Genomic DNA, 11291 nt, shown 5'->3' with positions numbered 1-11291 from the left:
TGTCAGTAATGTAGATAACCTGCAGCAGCCGTATATCTAGTGTGCGGCTCTGCAGGTGGAGGTCCCTACAATATCAGATCCTCTCAGTGGAGATCTTCTATATAAGAGAATTCTCCTGATTGCCCCGTGAAGGATAGATATGGGCAGGGACAAGATGATGGAGAGGATATTACACCTCACCCTAAAAATCCTCTTACGGCTTACTGGAGAGGATTACACAGTAGCGAAGAAGATCTCTAGTGAGCGCTGTCAGGCTCTATATCTGAGGGATGGGAAGACCCCTGAGCCCAATCATAGGGCCTCCACCTCACCCCCAATACATGAGGACATCAGTGAGCAGAAGATCCTAGAACTCACCTACAAGATGATTGAGCTGCTGACTGAAGAGGTTCCTATAAGGTGTCAGGACGTCACCGTCTATTTCTCCATAAAGGAGTGAGAGTATTTAGAAGGACACAAAGATCTGTACAAGTAGATCATGATGGAGGTTCCCCAGCCCTTCACATCACCAGTTCTATCCAGTAAGAGGACAACACCAGATAGATCTCCCCGTCTTCTTCTTTCACAGGACTGTAAACAAGAAGATCCCGATGTTTCTCAGGATCATCAGGGGAAAGATCTGACCCATGTTAATACACCAGAGACATATGTGAAGGGTGATGAGCGGAGTAAAGAGGAGCGCCCAGATGACTGTACCAAGAGATTAGAGGTACAACTGACATCTTCAAATTTTACATCAGATGACCTTGGTATCACACAAGATATATCTGAAGTGAATGCCACTATTCCAGATACACCATCATCCCTTCATAGCAAAGATCTATCATCTGATTATGTTAAGTCTTGCCTTCTGATTCCTCACATACTATTAAGAAACATAAAAATCACAAGAGACATTAAAAATCAAATTGCTCATACAGCAAAGAAACCATTTTCAACTTCAGAATATGAAAAAATCCATCATAATATTCACACTGGGGAGAAAAGATTTTCTTCAGAGACTGTTAGTTACCAGAGAACTCAGACAAGGGAGAAGTCATTTTCATATTCAGAATGTGGGAAACACTTTAACACGTATGTTCAAAGTCTCAACAAAGGACACAAAGTCGTCCCTGGATCCCTTCCACAACACAAAAACATAATCAATAAATCGTACCCATACATCAATGTGAGCCATGTATTGATTCATGGTTTCACTGAAAACGATGGTGTCCTCCCACCAGCCCAGGAACAAATTAGCATAACAGGGAGCACATGGGCTCCCCACTGCTGTTCCCCCCTAGCTGGTGGTAGACTGTACCATCAAAGGTGAAAAAAGTATTCTCCAAAACAAATGTATGTAGAGAATGGCATATAACTAGATGGTTATGTGCAGAAAATTGACAGCCCCCGGCGGAAAGGAAATGTTCAACTTCACCTGCAACAAATGCAAACTAGTGCAGACTATTAGAAGACAAGGTGAAAGGGTTGGAAGAAAAAAATGACGACACTGAAACTCATTAAACATAGTAAGGATTCCTTGGATGAAGCAGCAGCAACCCTTCAGGACACAGACAGGCAGAAAAGCTTCAGAGCACCTGCAGAGGCCGAAAAAAAAATAATCTTTTTTATTTTATGAATATTTAGGAAATTTTTCAGAACGGGAGATATGAGAAAACATCTACCATACAAATGCAAACAAATAATGTGGCACTCCTTGAGATAGGACTAAATAATTCATATTTATAGAAATAATGTGACATTTCGGTCTTGCATCAGACCTTTTTCAAACTACAATATAAAGTATGAGAAAAAATTACATACACTACAGTTCAAATGTTTGAGGTTGTTATGAATCGGCACCGCCATAGCCGCAGGCAGCCTGCTGTGGTTCCTGTTGCGCCCAGGCGCCGGCTGCCGTTTTTGGCCGTGCCTCGGGTCGTCCAGCTGGCTGCTTCTTCCTCCACATCTAAGTGTGGAGAGGCGGCTAGTGCGCATGCGTGCGCCGATTTACCCCAGCCACAGCCTAAGTCCAGTGTTTCGCCTAGTGAGCATGCTTAGCCTGATTGTGTCATTTCTGAGGCCAAGTCCTCGGTTCAGGCTACTGAGCATGCTCCTACACTTATTGCGAAAAGCCTCTTTGCACAGATACTTGGACATCGTGCCTTGTCTAAGTCCTGTGTTGCATGTGAGCATGCTCAGGCAGATAGTCTGATTTCTGAGACTGTTGTTCAGGCTACTGAGCATGCTCCTACACTTATTGCGAAAAGAGTTCGAAAAAATAGGGCAGTATAAATGGACTTCATCAAAGATAAAAGGCAACAACTTCAAAAAGCATATATATGAAAACGGAGACAGAAGTCTTTAAATTTGCCTAATGAACACTATACCCCATAATCACAGTCACCAATCAACAGCGCTAGTGCACATACATTTTTTTTTTTTTTTTTATTTTTAATTGGTCAGACACGAGGTATAACAGGGGTATAAACAATAACAGTGTTTTAAGAGCAGGTTAAGACAGAGAGAGGTGATTAAATCCCCATGTGAAGCCGCATGTTGCAAAAGTACATACAATGATATAGGTGGTACACTTAATTCCCCCTAGTGGTGAGCGCTGGGTCATCAAGTGAAAACATTCAGAATAGCCAGCTGACTTCCAGAAGGAATTAATTTAATTTTGATTTAATGGGCTCTATGGTTGTTTGTATGTTCCCTGTGTTGATCGCCTTCTTTTGAGTCTTTTTAATGTAATTTTATCCTTTTTTTATTAATTAAAAATGTTTCTTGTTTATTTGTTTTCACAGTCTCTCGTCTATTCTATTGTTTTGTGTCCCTGCCCGATGACCCTCATGTCATTTTCTCAAGTTACTGCTCTACTGCTCAGGAAAAGAAGTGAATAACAAATTGGAAATGCAATAATAAAGAAAATACTTTTATATGTGATCATTATTAATTATTTCATGTTATTTAATTGTATTGTTATTATTAACTTATACGAGTATTTGGTGATCTACTTTTCAATTTTCTACCTTGTATGATGCTTCTAGCCTGTTGTATACAATTTTATGGCTTTGCCCTCACTTTTGCCAGTACTTGACATGAGATTTGCAGTCGCACTTAGTGGTTGCGGGACTGGGCATGCTCAGTAGGTGCGGCTCTCCCTGCAGCTTCCCCTGGGTAAAACGAACGTCACTAAGGGGGTTTTCCCAACCCAGGCGACGCTGGAGTAGCCGCCCATACAGATGCTGCACATCCCAGCCCCTTGGAACTGCGACAGGTGCTGCAAATCTTATGGTATTAAAGCAGGTATATAAAGCCCACTTTACCCTGGTTGTCCACGGTCCCCCGAGGAAGTCATCTGCACGAAACACGTGTTGGGACTGCTCCCCATGTGTCCCCGCATGTGCCCTTACTTACTCTGGTAAGCCCCACTCTGGTTTTTGCGCTGTGGTGATGTTACAGTTAGGTCCAGAAATATTTGGACAGTGACACAAGTTTTGTTATTTTAGCTGTTTACAAAAACATTTTCAGAAATACAATTATATATATAATATGGGCTGAAAGTGCACACTCCCAGCTGCAATATGAGAGTTTTCACATCCAAATCGGAGAAAGGGTTTAGGAATCATAGCTCTGTAATGCATAGCCTCCTCTTTTTCAAGGGACCAAAAGTAATTGGACAAGGGACTCTAAGGGCTGTAATTAACTCTGAAGGCGTCTCCCTCGTTAACCTGTAATCAATGAAGTAGTTAAAAGGTCTGGGGTTGATTACAGGTGTGTGGTTTTGCATTTGGAAGCTGTTGCTGTGACCAGACAACATGCGGTCTAAGGAACTCTCAATTGAGGTGAAGCAGAACATCCTGAGGCTGAAAAAAAAGAAAAAATCCATCAGAGAGATAGCAGCATGCTTGGAGTAGCAAAATCAACAGTCGGGTACATTCTGAGAAAAAAGGAATTGACTGGTGAGCTTGGGAACTCAAAAAGGCCTGGGCGTCCACGGATGACAACAGTGGTGGATGATCGCCGCATACTTTCTTTTGTGAAGAAGAACCCGTTCACAACATCAACTGAAGTCCAGAACACTCTCAGTGAAGTAGGTGTATCTGTCTCTAAGTCAACAGTAAAGAGAAGACTCCATGAAAGTAAATACAAAGGGTTCACATCTAGATGCAAACCATTCATCAATTCCAAAAATAGACAGGCCAGAGTTAAATTTGCTGAAAAACACCTCATGAAGCCGGCTCAGTTCTGGAAAAGTATTCTATGGACAGATGAGACCAAGATCAACCTGTACCAGAATGATGGGAAGAAAAAAGTTTGGAGAAGAAAGGGAACGGCACATGATCCAAGGCACACCACATCCTCTGTAAAACATGGTGGAGGCAACGTGATGGCATGCATGGCTTTCAATGGCACTGGGTCACTTGTGTTTATTGATGACATAACAGCAGACAAGAGTAGCCGGATGAATTCTGAAGTGTACCGGGATATACTTTCAGCCCAGATTCAGCCAAATGCCGCAAAGTTGATCGGACGGCGCTTCATAGTACAGATGGACAATGACCCCAAGCATACAGCCAGAGCTACCCAGGAGTTCATGAGTGCAAAAAAGTGGAACATTCTGCAATGGCCAAGTCAATCACCAGATCTTAACCCAATTGAGCATGCATTTCACTTGCTCAAATCCAGACTTAAGACGGAAAGACCCACAAACAAGCAAGACCTGAAGGCTGCGGCTGTAAAGGCCTGGCAAAGCATTAAGAAGGAGGAAACCCAGCGTTTGGTGATGTCCATGGGTTCCAGACTTAAGGCAGTGATTGCCTCCAAAGGATTCGCAACAAAATATTGAAAATAAAAATTTTTTTTTGGGTTTGGTTTATTTGTCCAATTACTTTTGACCTCCTAAAATGTGGAGTGTTTGTAAAGAAATGTGTACAATTCCTACAATTTCTATCAGATATTTTTGTTCAAACCTTCAAATAAACGTTACAATCTGCACTTGAATTCTGTTGTAGAGGTTTCATTTCAAATCCAATGTGGTGGCATGCAGAGCCCAACTCGTGAAAATTGTGTCACTGTCCAAATATTTCTGGACCTAACTGTACATGTAATTGCTGGCTTAATATGTATTGACATTTACTTTTGTGATCCTGTCCTGTATATTATCCTTCTGGAAGTCAGCTGGCTGTTCTGAATGTTTTCACTTGATGACCCAGCGCTCACCACTGTGGGGAATTAAGTGTACCACCTATATCATTGTATGTACTTTTGCAACATGCGGCTTCACATGGGGATTTAATCGCCTCTCTCTGTCTTAACCTGCTCTTAAAACACTGTTATTGTCTATACCCCTTTTATATCTCGTGTCTGACCAATTAAAAATAAAAAAAAAATTATGTCCACTAGCGCTGTTGATTGGTGACTATGTGATTATGGGGTATAGTGTTCATTAGGCAAATTTAAAGACTTCTGTCTCCGTTTTCATATATATACTTATTGCGAAAAGCCTCTTTGCACAGGTACTTGGACATCATGCCGTATCTAAGTCCTGTGTTGCATGTGATAATGCTCAGGTAGATAGTCTGATTTCTGAGACTGTTGTTCAGGCTACTGAGCATGCTCAGGCACTTAGTCCATCAGAGGCTAGGTCCGGTAAGGACCTCACTGGGCATGTCCGTGAGGTGGCAGGCCCTGTTAGGGCAGAGGGCATCAGGTGTCCTGATGACGTGGCCACTCCGGACTGGCTCGCGGAGGCCCGCCCCTATGACCTGGGACCTCATCATTGGTCGTCAGACGACTGGTGAGGTGTTTGGGGCGTGGCTGCCATAAGGTCATCAGTGATGTGGCGTTTCCGGATAGGCCGCTGGTGATGTCACTGATGACATGGCACTCTGCTATTGGCTCCAGGAGGTGCCATTGTAGTCCACCCTGGGTTTGGGGCAGGCCCAGGTTATAAAAGGGGCTGGAGACAACATGGAGGTGCGCAGTCTTCACTTAGAGTTCATGGTGGCATAAGCTTTGTTGGAAGCGGTAGGTAGGGCTAGGCGAACGGTGCCTGTCACGCCAAGATTCGTTTCTCAGCACATCAGGGTCAGGCGTCGTGCTTCCTTGCTGCCGTTCCAGTTGTGCTATAGCAGTCCAGTGGCGTTAACTGGACTGCAGCTTCTACGTTACTTGCCTGGTTGTGTCCTCTACGCACACGGACAGCATACCTGCTGCGTCACCTGTCCGAGAGTTTCTACGCACATTGACAGTGTACCTGCTGCGTCACCTGTCCGAGAGTACCCTCTACGCGCACGGACAGCGTATTCCAGAACCCCTATGGAGTTAACAAGGGTGTTCCTGGATTGGGTGTGTGAACCCTATTTCCCTCCTCGGCTTCCCAGTCGAATGCTACTGGTGTGACTACCTGGTCTGACGTGTCCTTCACACACGTGGCCAGTCGAGTGGTGACCAGAAACACTAATCAGAGGACCACTCGGCCTGACATGTCTTACACACGTGGCCAACAAGGCGCTGTCGCAGCGGTCTTCTCGGTCAACACTAACTGGTTACCATCCAGCCTGACGTGTTCCCTACACATGTGGTCGGAGTAGCGTCTGCTCCACCGAAACGCTAACTGGGTTGTCATCCAGTTTGACGTGTCCCTACACACGTGACCTGTTCCCAGGTCTCCTGGGTTATCTCTGAGTCATCAGCTCTGTATTCTCTGCCTAACCTTTGGGTTGCCAGCAGCTCCTTTTCCATCTGGGAGCACGGTGGACCCCAACGGGCAATTGGGAACACACTACCTTATCCTAATCTGCCAGTACCCCCGTAACAGGGGTCACCCAGACAATCTTGTCTTTTCCATGAAAAATCATACTTTTATTTATAAAATGAGTTGCATAATGAATAGAAAAAATAGTCCAGACATTGACGAGGTTAGAAATGATTTTTACTTGAAATAATAATTTCAAAAATTTCTTTCGTCACAGAGTGCTCCTTTGCAGTAATTCCAGCTTTGCAGACCTTTGGCATTCTAGCTGGTAATTTGATGAGGTAATCTGAAGATATTTCACCCCATGCTTCCAGAAGTCCCTCCCACAAGTTGGATTGGCTTGATGGGCACTTTTTGTACCATACGGTCAAGCTGCTCCCACAACAGCTCAATAAGGGTTGAGATCTGGTGACTGTGCTGGCCACTCCATTACAGATAAAATACCAGCTGCTGACGACTAATTTTTTTTTTTTTTTTTTGCGGCCGCCATTTTGTGCTTGTAGGAGCCATTTCTGAGGCTTTGACTAGAGCGGAAAAAGCGGCAGAAGTGAAGAAACAGTAACTCGCTGTGAAGTCCCTGGACGGAGGCGGTTGGTCTTGAGGAGACTTCGTCCGTAGTGGAGGAGGACGGGACACACGGGGCCCTGTATGAGCGGCCGGGCTGAGTGATTCTCATTCAGATTCTGAAAGCAGTTCATTATCTGGAAACGACACTCGATCAAATAGTCGCCGAAATGTTCAGAAGGGACGTGGCCGTGGAGGGCATATGGATCGTGGCCGTGGAGGGCATATGGATCGTGGCCGCGGAGGGCATATGGATCGTGGCCGCAGAGGGCATATGGATCGTGGCCGCGGACGAAATCAGCAAGGCAAGAGGAATGATCAAAATGTAAAGAAGCGAAATCGCAAACGCAAAAAGAACATAACTGAATTTTGATGACCCAGAAAAAGATTTCAAGAAGGAAAAGCCTGCCGCGCGGTTTCAGTATGGGCACAGCCCTAGGAAGCTGCGTCTGGAGCCTTTAGTTCTGAACATTAATCTAGACCCAAGTGACTCTGGTAATATGGACTGGAATGAGCTGAAAATTGTAGGAATGTCACAGGACATCACAAAAACATACCTACGCTTGACTTGTGCTCCAGATCCATCAACTGTTCGACCTGTTCCTGTTTTGCGCAAGTCTTTGACAATGGTAAAAGGGCACTTTAAAAATAAACAAGACTATGCATTCGCTTGTGAGCAGTTGAAATCGATTCGTCAAGACCTAATGGTCCAAGACATTCGCACAGAGTTCACTGTGGATGTGTACGAGACCCATGCACGGATAGCACTGGAAAAGGGTGATCACGAGGAATTTAACCAATGTCAATCACAGCTCAAATCCTTGTACTCCGAAAATCTCACCGGAAATGTAGGGGAGTTCACAGCGTATCGAATATTAACATGCGAAAAATTTCCAGCATCCAGATTCCAGATTAATGATAAACAAATTCTTTATTTCCAAACTTTAAAAGGTCATTCCATTATATTAAAACCAACATGGCATATCAAACAGGGAACGCGTTTCGGAGAGTATTTCCTTAGTCTGAGACAAAGCCATTCTGATACAAAGCCATTAAAAAGGTAAAAAGGGGATGAGGGATAATATGGAATTGACATCACATGTTTGAAAAGTGACCGAACAAAGAACTTTTAGCGTACCGAATATTGTATTACATCTTTACGATAAACTCTGGGGATCTGACTACATGTTACGCTCACCGAGGAGCGGCGAGCGTCCGGAGGTGGACCCACTGGACCGTGCACCGGACCCCCCTGAGAAGGCGACCAGCAGCAAACCCCTATACAGGGACTGTGCGGCGCCTCCCCAGAAGGCCTAAATGCACAGCAGCCAGGAACCGGTAGTAGGAGTCTCAGTAGGGCCAGGTGTAGCAAGGTAGTGACGTCCACAGCCGGCAGAACACGGGAACGGCACCGGAGATGTTCACAGCAGGTGACGTCCACAGCAGGTACGGCACAGATAATGTCCATGGCAGGTAGGGAACGGTGACGTCCACTGTCGGTATGAGCGGTAACGTCCACAGCCGGAATGATACGGATGGCACTACGGTGAGACAAGGGATTAGAACCAGGTATCAAATACACGGAAAACAGATAACAGCACAAGGGGGTCTGGAAACTGGCAAGGCTCTTAATGGAAGCGTTCAGGCGCCTGCTGCTGGGGGAGGTGAACCTAAATACCCATTAGGTAACAGGTGACCTCTGAGGTCACTTCCAGAAAACGGGGCATACCGCTTTAAGAAAGGGGACGTGGCCTCGCGCGCAGCCTAGAGTCACTTACAGCAGTTCTGTGTAAGGACGGGAGACAGGAAGAGGCTGCAGCATGCCTTGGGAGCAGGACGTACAGCAGGACCCGGAGCAGGGGCAGCGCCTGCAGAGCCATGGGACCGGTAAGAGGAAGGCCGTCGCTGCCTGGGGCTATGACTGGGAGTGCAAGTGGGAGCCATGCTGGGACTGGGCAAATGTGAGAGCGCCCCCCCCCCATGGGATCTGGTGGGACCAGGCGCTACACTACAGAGATGGCCTATCTGACTAAAGAGCTGAAGGAGGACCCTTGCGTTGCACACACGCTCTCTCTTTGCAGTGCTTGGGCTCTTTCAAATTATCATCGGTTTTTCAAGCTTTATAGAGAAGCCCTGCGCATGGCTGCTCATCTCATCGACAAGTTTGCAGAAAGGGAGAGGAAGGCAGCCCTTAAGGCCATGGTTAAAACTTTTCGTCCGGTGCTACCAGTTTCCTACGTTTAGTCAGAGCTGGCCTTCGAAAGTGACAGTATAAATGACGGCATAAACAACAGCATATTCATAAAGATATATCTATACATGTATATATATATATATATACCATAAATGCATAGGAGGACTACAATACATGGACCAAATCGCTATGAAGAGACAAAACAACCAAGGAAGAAAGGCGATCAATTGGTTCAAAAGATATTTTTATTGTTAATTATTGCAAACAGGTAAGGCAAAAAAAACGGATTACATCACCACAGTTACAAGGTAGAATAGTGTATATAATAGTGAGTAGCTGGCAAGGCAGTGCATGAAAGATGTATAAGTTAAACCTATATTACTGTGTGAATCATCCAACAGTTTCCATGATTGGGAAATGTCTATAAATATAGAATACGGATGTATCACTAACACATCAGCAACATAGGATTAATATCACGAACACACTTATATAAAAAAAATTGTGCATTGCCTATAAGGCATACAGATCCAAAAATGGGCAATATTAAGCATGTGTCTATGCTTGTGACTCAAATCAGCACAACCACACTTATATTATGAATTATCCATTACTCCATGGGCGAACAGATTGACCAACAGAAATACTATGACATGTGCCCATGTCTACCACACAGATTGACACAACACATGACACATGATGGAGCATTCATAGAAAGATCCATATTTTAATATACTAGTGGAAATAAAACTATGTTGCCACTGAAAAAATGTCAGACTGATGCTCCAACCGGTAAGCGTGATCAACAAAAGAGAGACAGGCAAAGGCACATATCACCCTATATCACTTCATGCCCATGAAGAGGATTCAAATGTTCCGAATGCAGCATAAACACATGTATGTCAAAAGATCATCAATTGCTCCAGGGGTAGGAGGATCAACCATGAGGAAATTTAAGCCACATGTCCGCTATACAGACCTAATGATATATGGTGGAACACGCATGAGACACCTAACATATATATATATATATATATATATATATATATATACTAATAGAGATACACTCTAAAGTAGTTCATACACTGTAAAATTACAGCAGGTGTCTAATCAGTGTTCCAACAGATCAATGCGGTCAAGCAACGGACAGGATATATCACTACCTGCCCATAAGAATTCAAACAATCAAAGTGCAGCACATGCGGCACCAAGGTGCCATAGATACAGCCGCATACTTAAGAATTATTATACAGTGGTATAAGATAGAAACAAACCGCACTGTTACCCATAAGCCAGCACAAAAAGTATTACCTAAATGATAGTAGTCGCTGTGGTGGTAATGCGCCTGATGCACATTTCGGTGTGTACCTTCGTCAGGGGGCGAAAGTGAGGAGGAATGCCAGAGTTTCCTGGCTTCCCCGTCTCTTGCATATTCAGGGAACGACAGCAGCAAGATTGACTGCAAGCAAAGCTTAGCAGTCTTGCCTAACTTCTAAAGTAGGCTACCAATGTTTTACGACACATAATAAAAGCTGACACTTTGTGTGCACATGAATTTCCAGATATCTCTAGTGGATCTGTTGGTTCCGTATCGAATACCTCTGGATCAGAGGGTGCAGGCCAAGACCATGATTCCCAAAAACAAGGCTTTAGTTGGGTTTCTGTTTTGCCACAATGTCAGCAGTTGGTAATTTCCTGTGTTCTGTGGACGGACTTACTATCTCTCTCTCAAGTATGTGTGTGTATATATATTTATATATATATCACCTTCAACATAAAATTACCAACCAA

At 44.4% G+C, this 11291-nt stretch overlaps 1 pseudogene; it reads left to right on the top strand.

The window, feature by feature from the left end:
- Nucleotides 1-478: 478 nt before the first annotated feature.
- LOC142297350 (leukocyte receptor cluster member 8 homolog) lies at nucleotides 479-10996 on the top strand (annotated as a pseudogene).
- The last annotated feature ends 295 nt before the right edge of the window (nucleotides 10997-11291 follow it).

This window comes from Anomaloglossus baeobatrachus, chromosome 3 (genome assembly GCF_048569485.1).
Source record: "Anomaloglossus baeobatrachus isolate aAnoBae1 chromosome 3, aAnoBae1.hap1, whole genome shotgun sequence".
Taxonomy (NCBI): Eukaryota; Metazoa; Chordata; class Amphibia; order Anura; family Aromobatidae; genus Anomaloglossus; species Anomaloglossus baeobatrachus.
The sequence above is the reverse complement of the archived record's forward strand: the minus strand, read 5'-3'. Positions and strand labels throughout refer to the sequence as shown.